Below are 12,285 nucleotides of genomic sequence, written 5' to 3' on the forward strand. Positions count from 1 at the left end.
ACTGAACTTATTGGAAGAGGAACGGCCCGTGGCGTCCGTATTGTACCTGTAAAGGTGAAATTCTTGTACCGGCGCAAGCCGAACCACAGCCGAAACCTCGAACGTTTTCATTAATCAACAACTTAAGTTAGAGGTTTGAAGACGATCCCCGCATTATTCCCATTTCCCACCAAGCATTTTCTGGGAAACTAAAGTCTTTGTGATCCGGGGGAAGGAGGGGGGGGGGGGGGTGGGGGAGTATGGTTGCAAAGCTGAAACTTAAACTAATTGATGGAAGGGGACCACCAGGAGTGGAGCCTGCGGCTTAATTTGACTACGCACGGGAAGCCTCACCCGGCCCGGACACAGAAAGGATTGACAGATTGATACCTATTTCGCAATTCTGTGGGTGGTGGTGCATGGCCGGGTTTGAGCGTATGGATCGAGTCGATTTGTGTGGTTCATTCCAAAGACAATTAGTTACGTGACCAGACTATCATCTGATGATAATGAACTTGGAAGAGGAACGGACGTTGAGCTGACCGTGTAAAAAATTTGAGGTGAGGGCCTGCTGCCGCTTTAACTCTAGATAACTTCTAAGCTGATCGCACATCCCCGTGATGTTGATGATCTATTTGGATGTCTGCTCTATCAACTTTCAATGTTTTTTTGCGCCTACCATGGTGACCATGGGTAATGGGGAATCAAGGTTCACTTCCGGAGAGGGAGCCTGAGGGATGGCCACGGCTACCACTTCTAAGAAAGGCAGGCAGGGGCATGCAAATTTCCCAGTACCGACTCAGGGAGGTAGTGACTAGAAATAACACTACAGGACTCTTGAGAGAGCCTGTCATTGGAACGAGTACAAAATAAATTACTGGGAATGTCATAGGTATTTAGGATGAGGAAACGTTATACAGGAGAGGTAAAGTATGATTGATGGCCTGCTGGTGACCCACTAAAACATTAGGGGTGAGGATCTTCAGCTGAGCTGACCATCTAAAACATTATGGGTGAGGGCCTGCTGGTGAGCTGACCAGCTAAAACATTATGGGTGAGGGCCTGCTGGTGAGCTGACCATCCGAAAAATTATATGAGAAGGCATATACGTGATGGACGAGGAGGAGGATGAGAAAAGGAAGATTCAACCATATACCCTTTTTTGTGGCGGAAGGGGTGCATGGGAATACAGAGTATTCAGTACATTCTAAACACATTTAAAGTGCCTTTATGTTCAGTCGTGGCTTTCCTCTGGTAGGAGTGGAGAAGTCAGGGGCAATCCAGGCCTTGTTCATTTTTATAAGAGTCAACCTGTCAGCATTTTCAGTTGACAGCCGTATACGCTTATCTGTTATAATGCCACCAGCAGCACTAAATACCTGCTCAGACAAAATGCTGGCGGCAGGGCAGGCCAGCACCTCCAAGGCGTAGAGCGCCAAGATCACCTTGGGGGGGGGACATGTTGCATTATCTGCATAATGCAGGCATTTCTGGATGGCCTCAAACCGTGAGCATGTCATGGCCGTACTATAAAGTTGGGTCTGGTAGAGGACGTCCCCACTCCAGTAATGCCTGACACTATGTTTTTTGACTAGGCCCATGTGCAGCACAAGGCCCCAAAATGTCCTCATCTTGGCTGCACTGACCGGAGTCCAGCCACCGTGCCTAGCCAAAAAGGAGCCCGGGTGTTGAACAACAAACTGTTGGGCGTACAGGTTTGTTTGCTACACCATTAGATTTACAAAGTGGTCACTGAAAAAAATACAAAAGTAGTCAGTAAAGCCCACTGTGGAAATCTGGATTCCTGGTTGGCCTACAAAATCAGGAATCACAGGCTCAAAACGCTCTGGGGTATACCATGCAAATTCACTGGCAGGGGGCTCTGGCGGACTTAACTGGTGGGCCAGAAAACTAGTACGAGCCCCAGAGCAGCTCGTACTAGTGTGGGCCACAGGGTCCCTAGCATGGCGGTCTCCGCCGCCTTGGGGGCTGATCATCATCGCTAGAGGATGAGGACGTGGATGACAAAAGGAAAGTGGGGTCATCCTCGTCCTCACTGGGGCTCTTGGACTCGTAGGCAAGCTGGGCGTATGCCTCCTCGGCCGAGATCCAGCAGACGATAGGGAAGTAAGTGTGTGTGCTTGATGAACTTTATTTGGTGTGTGTGTGTGTGTGGGCACGGGTGTTCGCGAACTTACCCTAAACCTAACAGACAAAAAAAAAAAAAAACTGGAACAAAATGGGAACCAGCGACTCTACCTCTCGACCGAATGGATTAGGGTGCACACCTCTCGGTCCACCCAGACCGTATACAGAAAATAATTAGAGCAATAAATAATGAGGGGCACTCCACGTTTGGGAAAAGAAAGCAGCAGATGCTCAATGAATAAGTCAATATTAGTACATATTTATTACATATACATCACAAGAAGCCAGTGCATAAGATAATAAAAACAGCCATAAAACACTAAAACACTTAAAAATAGGATCTCAATCAATCATAGGAAAAAATGTGGTTACTCATAGAAATGGTTTCCATAAAAATCGTGATGGCGAATATATGGCAGTCTACACAATGGTCATTGGAGCAATTCCTTAGAAATCAAAAATAGTCGCAGGAGAAATTTCATAAATTAGGAATGTCAATTCTTATCTCCAGCCTAATGACAGGCTCAAAATGGTTCGCATAGAGGACCTCAATGTGCAAGATAATCGAACACCACACACTGTCCGGATTCGATCCCAATAGCTTATTCAGATATTCGATAATATGAAAGTCAGAAGGGATATCTCTTACGGTGTGCAATCGATAATTCTGCCGATCTTACCATGCGCAGCGTCCCACGTGGTATGGAGTCTCAAACGTGACGTCTCACGTGACTCCTCGGTTTGGCAGCTATAGTATATCGGACCCTTCTCACGATCCTGCCTCTAATTCGAGACAAGGGCAATAGTTCATACGAGAGAGTCCATCCGACTGTAGCCTCCTTCTATCGATAGATCTTGATTATTGGGGAGACGGCTCACTGTCCCAGCAGACCCAGACGCTTTTCAGGGTATACACCCCTTCCTCAGTGGTGGTGACAGTTAACACTTCACAGCCTTTTATACCTCCCCAAAAGCAGATTGTGGGTGGAACTGATCCAATTAGGATCTCAGAGAAATCTGGTCTGGATCCTGTTGCCATTTTTTATCTCTCTATAAGAACCACATTAATCAGCCTCCAGTCCTTGAGTATGATCCTATAATAACAACTTATTATATACTACATAAAATATATAGCAAGCACATCCTTATATATAGACAACATATAGGAATCTAATATTTATAGGATAGAATCAGTATATGATCATCTGACTCAAGTACTGGAGGTGGATCAAATGTGGTCCTTGTAGAGATAAAATTGCCTCATAAGATGTTCTGTATAGAATTGTGATGAGTCAGTACTTCCTGGTTTTATGCCAGGACTCTTTAGATGCAGTAAATTGGAATTGCTCCAATGAGCTTTGTGTAGACTGCCATATATTCGCCATCACGATTTTTATGGAAACCATTTCTATGAGTAACCACGTTTTTTCCTATGATTGATTGAGATCCTATTTTTAAGTGTTTTATGTCTGGTTTTATTATCTTATGCACTGGCTTCTTGTGATGTATATGTAATAAATATGTACTAATATTGACTTATTAATTGAGCTGCTTTCCTTTCCCAAACGTGCCAAACGTGGAGTGCCCCTCATTATTTATTGCTCAAAAAAAAAAAACAACGGGGGTGCTGGATGATGATCTCTCTGAACAGATGGGCGTGCTGGCTCTGAGATCCGACGTGCAGCACTCCTCTCTCCTTGGCTCCCAGACTGAAAACGAGGAGGAGAGGAGCGCTGCAGTAATCTGAACTGCCCGTCCCTGCAGCCGACCACTCAGAGGCGATCCTGAGAGGTGATGTCAGGATCGCAGGATGGTGATTGGTGGTGTATCACACCACCGATCACCATCCTGTTCCGGGTTATCGGGTAACCCGGAAACACAGCAAACCGCAGGTCTGAATTGACCTGCGGTTTGCTGCGATCGCCTAGACGGAGGGGGGGGGGGGGGGGGAGTGTGTCACAAGACCCCCCGGCACATTGTCCCCGGGTGCCTGCTCAATGATTTGAGCAGGCACCCAATTACGTACAGGTACGCCCTGTGTCCTTAAGTACCGGAACAGGTTAATTAAGTCTCCAGGCTCTGATTAGTGTGCTCCATCTGTCCATTCGACTGAGAATGAAAAGCTGAAGAAAAAGACAGTTGTACCCCCAGCTGAGTACAGAACGTCTTCCAGAATCTGGACACTGAGTCCCACGATCCAAAACCACGTCAGAGGGAATGCCATAGAGTTTCACAATGTTATCAACAAACACTTGAGCAAGTGTTTTTGCATTAGGTAGGCCAGACAACGCTATAAAGTGCACCATTTTACTAAAACTATCAACCACTGCCAAAATAACTGTCTTTCCTAACGAATTAGGCAGATCAGTGATAAAATCCATAGATAAATGAGTCCATGGTCTGGATGGGATTGGCAACGGAAGTAGGGATCTGGAAGGCCAAGTATGTATCACCCTAGCGCATGCAGAGATACTACAGGCTGACACATTATTCTCAACACACTTACACAACCCTGGCCACCAGAATCTATGAGAGATGAGGTCAGCAGTAGATCTGCTCCCAGGGTGTCCTGTAAGCATCACACAGTGATGTTCCTCAAACTTGTAACGCAATTCCGATGGCACAATTTCCCAGAGAGGCAAGAATCCGGTGCGTCTCCCTAGGCCTCTAACACCTTCACCTCTAGGTCAGGGTATTGGGTGGATATCACCACCCCTTCCGATAGAATAAGACTCGGATCTTCAAAATCACCACCTCCAGGAAAACTGTGACAAGGCATCTGCCTTGATGTTCTTAACCCCAGGACGATAAGTGACAGTAAAAAATGTAATCTGGTGAAAAACAAAGACCATCTGGCCTGCCTCAGGTTCAATCGTTTAGCCGACTCCAGGTAAGCCAGGTTTTTGTGATCTGTGAACACCGTGATCGGATGAATTGCCCCTCCCAAGCAATGACACAATTCCTCAAAAGCCAACTTAATACCCAGTAACTTTGTTACCCACATCGTAATTTCTCTCTGCAGATGGATGCCATTTACCAGGTGATGGCCCTGCGATAAAACTGCTCCTATTCCCACCTCGGATGCATCCACTTCCACAATGAAAGTTTGTGAAACATCCAGCTGCACCAATGTAGGGGGAGAAAAGAAGCACTCCTTAACCGCAGAAAAAGCTTACAATGCCACACTGAGACATCCATCCCTTTCTTAGTCATGTCATTTAAGGGTTTCATCACTGCCAAATAGTTCTAAATAAATGTTCGGTAATAATTGATAAACACCAAAAACCGCATAAGAACCTTCAGATTTTAGGGTCGATCTCAGTCCAATATGCAACTGACTTTCTCTGGATCTATTCGAAAACCTGAAGACGACAACAGGTATCCCAAAAATTGCACCTCGAGTACAGCAAAAACACACTTCTCTAATTTTGCGTACAATTTATTATCCTTTAGGATCTGCAACACCTGTCTAACGTGATCCTGATGTATCGCCACACCTGAAGAATAAATTAGTATGTCATCCAAATACACAACTACAAACCTCCCCACCAGGTGATGAAAAATGTTATTCACAAAATGCTGGAAAACCGGAGGAGCATTGGTCAACCCAAAAGGCATGACCAGTTTCTCAAAGGGACCCTCAGGAGTATTGAAAGCCGTCTTCCATTCATCCCCTTCCTTGATCCTGACCAGATTATATGCCCCCCTTAAGTCCAACATGGAGAACACCTGGACACCAAAAATCTGGTTAAACAAGTCAGGAATCAAAAGGAAGAGGGTAAGGATCACAGACAGAAATCCAGACATGGCCAAAGACCTCCGCCTTTTTTTTTTTTTTAAATACCCTGCTGCCACCGGAGATTTAGAAGGTCTTACAGTATGTGTGCTTTAGCCAAACTCTCAGTAATATACTCTCTCATGGACAGTCTTTCAGATCCAGAAAGGTTATACAACCTATATATGGGCAACTTAGCTCCAGAAATAAGGTTGATAGGACAATCATATTCCCGATGTGGAGGTAAATCCTGGCATCCACTCAGAAAATGTCAGCAAAATCAGATATAAATGAAGGCAATGTCTTAGTAGTTAAAACAGAAAAAGATGCATTAAGACAATTGTCAATGCAATAATCACCCCAATCCAGAATCTGTCTAGCTTGCCAATCGATGGTTGGATTGTGCTTGCTCAACCACGGCAAACCCAAAACCATCATAGCAGGGAGACCCGCAAACACAAAAAAGAAAAATTTGATGAAAGTCACCCACTCTTAGGCTCCATTCACACGTCCGCAATTTTCCTTCCGCATCTGTTCCGCAATTTTGCGGAACAGGTGTGGATCCATTCATTTCAATGGGGGAGTAATTGCTGTCCGCATCAGCACTTCCGTGATGCGGTTCCGCAAAAAAAAAAAAAAAGAAGCATGTTCTACTTTTGGCCGCAAATTGCGGTCCGTGGCCCCATTGTACTCAATGTGTCCGCAAAAAAACGGATGACATGCGGAAAGACACTAAATGTCATCCACTTATCATCCGCATTACCCTAGCAGCATGTATTCCTCCTTCCTTTTTTATTTCTGTGGAAACACGGAACGGATGTGGATGCACTTTTGTAAAAAACTGAAGGTTTTTACGGAAACACGGATCCGCAAAAAAACGGACCTTAAGGAAAATTGCGGACATGTGAATAGAGCCTTAATCTGATATCATGCACCACTTGCGATAAACACTTCTGAGCTAAAGGTGCAGAATCAATAGCAAAAATGGAAATATTTTTCCCTAATGCACTCTGTGACAGCCCGTGCATACGGACAAACTGAGCATCAATCAGGTTCACCCCTGCCCTGCTGTCAATCAACACCTCAATCCCCACAGTTTTTGACTTTAGCGCCACCTCAACAGTCAGGAGAAATCGGGTACTTCCAAAGACAAGTGCACATTTTCTGACTCTCCTCTCACCCCTCCAAGAGTCAGATGGGAATTAAACGTCCATTTTTGACCCTGAATGTATGGACATACTCCGATAAAATGTCTCTCCTGTCCACAGAAAAAACACAATCCCTTCTTACGACCAGTGTGCTTAAAAGCGGATCCAGGAGTAGATCTCCCTAACTGCACGAGTTCATCCCCAGACCTAAACTCAGAAGTATCTTCACCCAAAGTGTCAGAGGAGGACGATACATCATGTGATAGTACATCCTGAGAGATAGGGCCCCTAGATCTTTCTCTCAGGTGTCTATCAATGCGTATGCAAGAGACATGGCAGCCTCCAGAGACACAGGAGTTTCATGAAAAGCCAAAGCGTCCTTCAGCCTCCCTGATAACCCCTGACAAAACGAACTATGGAGAGCCGGATCGTTCCACTAAGTATCTGTAGCCCACCTCCTAAACTCAGAGCCATAAATCTCAGCAGAGCAATCTCCCTGACGAGGGCAACGCAGCTTGGTTTCAGCCAGGGTTGTCAGATCAGGATCGTCATAGATAAGACCCAAAGCTAAGAGACTGCAATTCAGTTGGCAGAGAAAAAGCCCATGGCTGCGCGTCCCCCTTAAGCAATGAAATAACCACACTGACTCGCTGTTTCTCATCCCCAGATGAGTGTGTAAGTAGCCTAAAATACAGTTTACACATCCCCCAGAGAATCTGTCTGGGAGGGCAACTTTAGGCTCCAGATATCCTGGATTCCACCACCACCACCAGGACCAACAGTCTGTGGTCTCTAAATCTGCGAGACGGGCGTGAGGAGATCGGCTACTTCTAAAGACAGCACTTGCAACTGTTGTGGAAATTTTATCTTAGGATGTATGTGTGTGTGTGTGTGTGTGTGTGTTTATAGATTGTCATCTGTCTCCCTGTGTCGGATTTAGCCAAAGAACGCTCTAGCAGAGGGTACTTGAGTTGAATAGGGACCAGTGGTAAAACCGTCAGTATGAAAACCTTCTCATGGGCTTGGAGACGTGTTCTCAGTGTGTAGGGGGGCGTTTGCCGGTTTGTGAGCACTAAGTGCAATGCACTGGGCTTCTTCCCTTCAAATGTCTATACACATTAGAGAAGTGAAGTCTGCATAACTGCTGCGGCTTCGCTATCCCTTTCTGGATCCATATCTGCTTTTAAGACATGCATATCTGCCTTGTCGGTATACTCGTACCGTATACTGACAATAGCCGTAGCAACGTCTCGCAGATAATCTCAAACCTATAAGAACCAATAGAATGATCTTCACTAGATACTGGATGGGGTGTGTGCATTGCACTGTCCAGCCACGTTGAGGCCCTTCCCTGTCCTTTGACAAGTCTCACTTCCTGTATGTCATCACTTCCTGCATCCTTGTTATGGGCCAGCCCCTTTTACACCTTTTGTGAGTAAATAAAAGAAACTGGGCAGGTGGAAGGAGGAGTTGTTCAGAATTCAAGATGGTAACACCTGTGTCTGACTCTGACTTCGGTTGAGGGAAAGGGGGTTTACATTTCCTTACACAAAGTTTGATGCAAGCAGATTACAACTATTAATATTTCTACAACACAACTGTCCTGCCAGTGCAGCAATTGGATCCATGGCTGCACTTGAACAAAAACAAAAAATGACGGTTTGGGCGGTTTATTATGTCACGCTCTAGTGTAGGAGGGAAACACCACACTGAACATAGGAGGGAAAGGGAAATAAGGCCGTAAAACTAAGGAAGGAAGATGGACACCTCCTAGTGAAACCCCTAACTACCAGTATGAACAGACTCCAGAGGTAGGTGAGTTCATACACAGGACTACCTCAAGTCCTATCTAACCCTAAATGACCCTGGTACTAATGACAGAAATGAGACATCCTATTCCTCCAAAAGGAAGGATGAACAGGAGTCTCCCTGAGGTCTACTACAAAACAACAAAGAAATGTAACACACGGAAAAGCCAAAATACAAAGGGAAAGGTAACACTTAACTTCAAAGAAGCTATGGCAGCACCAGGAACTCAGCCAAGCTCCAAACACCAGCTATCCACAATTCCAACTGAAGCTATAAACCGCACAGCATTGTGGGAGAACCAACTATAAATAGGGAAAGTTAAATGACCACAATAGCAACACCTGGAGGTTAAGGGTGTGGCCCGTACCAGAAACACAGACGCCTATTGATCCACAAGGTAAACATGTCAAACCAAACCACGTGTTGCCAGTCTCAAAGTTCTCCTGCACTCACTGTTGCCGGGGACGTCCGTGTGTCTCGGTACGGCCGTGACACATTGGCTGCAGCATTGCATGTGATCATGCCCACAGCCTGCCAGATGTAAGCAGTGCTGGGACCAGAATATGGAGAGAGCGAAGGCAGCGCTGAGGACTAGAGCTTAGTGGAACAGGTCTTAATCTTCTTTTTCAGAGGCAAACATTTTTTTATTTTTACTAGAAAATACCTTTAAAACCTTGACACCAGGGGGTCTTAATTTCGACTTCAAATGAACTGTCACTTAAATATAGTAGGAATGTTAAAGTCTTTGTCATGGTAGGTGATTGGTTAAATGGTAAAATCTGGTGCTGGGATCCCGGGTGATGTCACCACCCAGGGCATCTCCTTGCCATAAGAGGACTGAGATTCCTTTATGACATCACTGCATTTTTTCCTATTAAAAATGGATTGTTGGGTTCCTGCTCTTTTCGAGTAAGAATGAAAAATGTTTAATCTTGGGGTGTTGTGAACTGACATATGGCGCCTGAAGCATTAGTGATGTCATATGGTGTATACCATGCAGCGAGATATATGCATTTATATGTTTTTATTTTTCTACATATGCTCATATATTAGTGTAAGTATTTGTAATTATGGAATGGGTGCATACTGGCACTTTAGAATTGTAATATGTTTTGCAATGGGTTTGAAGTCTGCAACCTACGGTACATGGTACCTGCACATGGGTGCAAGTGAGCGCCCGTAAGAGCCGCACAAATTTCGGGAGGATTTCTGTGCTTTACTGCACCGAAAACCGTGATTTCAAATTGTGTTTTTGGTGCGGTTTTGCCGCTGATCTCACCTTTCATTTGAAAAGCTAAAACAGCAAACATAATTACCATGCTGTGGATTTGAAAATGATGCATTATCATCTCCTCACACCCCATGTTATCACTGAGCCCCTCCCCCATGTTATCACTGAGCCCCTCCTCCATGTTATCACCCTGCACTGAGCCCCTCCCCCATGTTATCACCCTGCACTGAGCCCCTCCCCCATGTCATCACCCTGCACTGAGCCCCTCCCCCATGTTATCACTGAGCCCCTCCTCCATGTTATCACCCTGCACTGAGACCCTCCCCCATGTTATCACCCTGCACTGAGCCCCTCCCCCATGTTATCACCCTGCACTGAGCCCCTCCCCCATGTCATCACCCTGCACTGAGCCCCTCCCCCATGTCATCACCCTGCACTGAGCCCCTCCCCCATGTTATCACTGAGCCCCTCCCCCATGTTATCACTGAGCCCCTCCCCCATGTTATCACCCTGCACTGAGCCCCTCCCCCATGTTATCACCCTGCACTGAGCCCCTCCCCCATGTTATCACCCTGCACTGAGCCCCTCCTCCATGTCATCACCCTGCACTGAGCCCCTCCTCCATGTCATCACCGAGCCCCTTCTCCATGTTATCACCCTGCACTGAGACCCTCCCCCATGTTATCACCCTGCACTGAGCCCCTCCCCCATGTCATCACCCTGCACTGAGCCCCTCCCCCATGTTATCACTGAGCCCCTCCCCCATGTTATCACCCTGCACTGAGCCCCTCCCCCATGTTATCACCCTGCACTGAGCCCCTCCCCCATGTTATCACCCTGCACTGAGCCCCTCCCCCATGTTATCACCCTGCACTGAGCCCCTCCTCCATGTTATCACCCTGCACTGAGCCCCTCCCCCATGTTATCACCCTGCACTGAGACCCTCACCCCATGTTATCACCCTACACTGAGCCCCTCCCCCATGTTATCACCCTGCACTGAGACCCTCACCCCATGTTATCACCCTACACCGAGCCCCTCCCCATGTCATCACCCTGCACCGAGCCCCTCCCCCATGTTATCACCCTGCACCGAGCCCCTCCCCCATGTTATCACCCTGCACCGAGCCCCTCCCCCATGTTATCACCCTGCACCGAGCCCCTCCCCCATATTATCACCCTGCACTGAGCCCCTCCCCCATGTCATCACCCTACACTGAGCCCCTCCCCATGTCATCACCCTGCACTGAGCCCCTCCCCCATGTTATCACCCTGCACTGAGCCCCTCCCCCATGTTATCACCCTACACTGAGCCCCTCCCCCATGTTATCACCCTGCACTGAGCCCCTCACCCATGTTATCACCCTACACTGAGCCCCTCCCCCATGTCATCACCCTGCACTGAGACCCTCACCCCATGTTATCACCCTACACTGAGCCCCTCCCCATGTTATCACCCTGCACCGAGCCCCTCCCCCATGTTATCACCCTGCACTGAGCCCCTCCCCCATGTTATCACCCTACACTGAGCCCCTCACCCCATGTTATCACCCTACACTGAGCCCCTCACCCCATGTTATCACCCTACACTAAGCCCCTCCCCCATGTTCTCACCCTACACCGAGACCCTCACCCCATGTTATCACCCTACACCGAGCCCCTCCCCCGTGTTATCACCCTACACTGAGCCCCTCCCCCGTGTCATCACCCTGCACTGAGCCCCTCCCCCATGTTATCACTGAGCCCCTCCCCCATGTTATCACCCTGCACTGAGCCCCTCCCCCATGTTATCACCCTGCACTGAGCCCCTCCCCCATGTTATCACCCTGCACTGAGCCCCTCCCCCATGTTATCACCCTTCACTGAGCCCCTCCTCCATGTCATCACCCTGCACTGAGCCCCTCCTCCATGTCATCACTGAGCCCCTTCTCCATGTTATCACCCTGCACTGAGACCCTCCCCCATGTTATCACCCTGCACTGAGCCCCTCCCCCATGTCATCACCCTGCACTGAGCCCCTCCCCCATGTTATCACCCTGCACTGAGCCCCTCCCCCATGTTATCACCCTGCACTGAGCCCCTCCCCCATGTTATCACCCTGCACTGAGCCCCTCCCCCATGTTATCACCCTGCACTGAGCCCCTCCTCCATGTTATCACCCTGCACTGAGCCCCTCCCCCATGTTATCACCCTGCA

Source organism: Bufo gargarizans, chromosome 6 (assembly GCF_014858855.1).
Source record: "Bufo gargarizans isolate SCDJY-AF-19 chromosome 6, ASM1485885v1, whole genome shotgun sequence".
Lineage (NCBI taxonomy): Eukaryota > Metazoa > Chordata > Amphibia > Anura > Bufonidae > Bufo > Bufo gargarizans.